General features: G+C 36.6%; 1 pseudogene; it reads right to left on the bottom strand.

The window, feature by feature from the left end:
• Positions 1 to 1,005: 1,005 nt before the first annotated feature.
• Positions 1,006 to 1,623, bottom strand: LOC117366441 (annotated as a pseudogene).
• Between the last annotated feature and the right edge of the window lie 642 nt (positions 1,624 to 2,265).

Below are 2,265 nucleotides of genomic sequence, written 5' to 3'. Positions count from 1 at the left end.
AACCCGCCAGACCTCAATCCACTAGGAATCTTTCCCAACAGAATTATCTAATAAGATTACTAGGAATATAACCAAATATAATATATAATACATAATAAATTCATTGAGAACTGCAGTATTCTTTCAATTAATTAATAAAGCAATTATTTAAATCCATTAAGAAAGGATACACACTCATAAGCAATCTACGCTCGGTAAACATTTAATTAATTAAATAACCAGATGGAAACTAAAAAAATCAATAAACCAATAATTAATTAAAAATAAAAATTACCAAAATCAATATAAGAAAAATCAGAATCACTGCACAATAAATTTATCATTGTACTCTAATAAAAATATAGGACTAACTTAAGAATATATAGCCTTCAAACAACATGTTTTTTGGAAGAAGGAACTCAGTCTTAGAAGTAATAATTTTCATACATGTCGCTGCATCTTTCTGGAACCATTATGGCCAATTATATCCAGGTTGTGGAAGAAGATGAGTCACTTATTTCAGGCAAATGATATCAATTTGAATTATTCTTTTCCTCTGTTGTTTAGCATTCGTTGTGCCATGTGGGCTTCCATGGTCTGTACTGTCCACTCAGGAGCAGCCTGCGTGATCTTTTCCAATAGGTTATTTACCAGGCTAAGAATCCCATATGCTGCAAACTGTTGGCACTCTTCATCCTTAAAACAGTTGAGACTAACTAGTTCTAGTAATTGTGACAACTGGACACCAACAACTAACCAAGAGTTTACCCTGTTTTAAGATTGGCCAAGAATAATTCCCGGAGAGTCATTTAAGCATAAAAGAAGATTGTAATCAGTGGCTCATTTAGAGTGACATGTCTCCAATACATAGATCTGGTGTTTGTAGTTCCTGGAACCACTTGTCAGGGCAGTAGAATTCTAGGGCTGGTAGTCTCTGGAGAGTTACTTTTCACTGCAGCAGATATTTGAGTCAAAGTTATTTTTCCATATTAGCATTGGTTCAGTAAGTTACTTTGCTACCAACTGCTAAGCAAGTTTCTCTGCATAGACTTTAAAGAGAGGAACAGGAACTTTATATTTATCATAAATGACCTCTCTCTTCGCTGGATCATTGGGATGGAGACGATGATCTCTAGAAGCCAGGCTTAGAAGCAAACCTCTCTTTAGATCCGTCCCTAGTTTGGAATTTAAATCTTCTTTTAGAGTCTTGAGAATATAAAAATCAAATCCAGAAACTGCATCAATGAGATCCAGTGTTTTCATGCTGACCAAGATAGTAAATTTCTATCAAGGAGTTCACTATAATACTCCCAATCAAACAGCTGTGGTTTCCATGTCTTCCTTAGTCTATTTGAAAGCTTGTCATTTTTACATATCTGAACCCACTGATCCAGCCCTCGCCACCCCACAGTCCCTGATCAGCTTCAGGGAGAAGTAGGGCTTAATAGGGACATCTTGCATACACTCTCACTGTCCTGTCTTTGGGTTCAGCCTGTATTTGACCCCTTATGATCACCAATGAACTGGTGTAGATTTCTTAGATTTTAGCAGAGATGTCAGATCTTGAACTGGTAATCGGGAATAGATGCCTCTTTTCAGTTTCAAAGTCTCTCAGATTGCAGGAGGGTAATTATATAATGGCATAGCCAGTTACCTCCAATCAGTTATTACCAAATGGGTAAAGCCAAACCACTAAACTTCTGATCCTTCTCTATAGGAACGCACAGCCCCTATTCAAGTCTTAATATTCTACTCAAATTACTAACTCTCCCCTCCTGCAATTCTGGCGCATTTATTTTATTTTCAAGCACCTCTTCTCTTTCAGCTCTCCTTACCACACGATAGTGTAGTCTCCATATCCATATATATGTGACGACACACTCAAGTAACTCTTCATTACCTGCATAGCAATATTTCTGAGTATTGCCAGGATTCCTTTACTGTCAGTTTCCTGAAAAACTCCCTTGGCACTGTTCACTAATGTCATCACGGCCTTCTCTAGCCTGCATTCGTTAGGAACCCTGAAGCTCTGCCCACTATTTCTCAATCGCATTGTTCCATAGGCTCCCCTGAAGCCTAATAATATCTCCACCACAGACACTTTTGCTGAAAACTAATACTTAAAACATTAGTTCTATCCATTCAGAATCAATGTCATGTCCAAAACTTTACCTTAAAAAACATTAATAGAATTAAAGAGTATTAAAAATAAATAAAAATACATCCAGGCTTTCAACATGAGTTCATGAAGTCATCAAATCTAAATGCAGACTAATATACTCTTGT

This window comes from Geotrypetes seraphini, chromosome 9 (assembly GCF_902459505.1).
Source record: "Geotrypetes seraphini chromosome 9, aGeoSer1.1, whole genome shotgun sequence".
In the NCBI taxonomy this organism is placed as follows: domain Eukaryota; kingdom Metazoa; phylum Chordata; class Amphibia; order Gymnophiona; family Dermophiidae; genus Geotrypetes; species Geotrypetes seraphini.
This window is presented reverse-complemented; position numbering and strand designations above follow the sequence as displayed.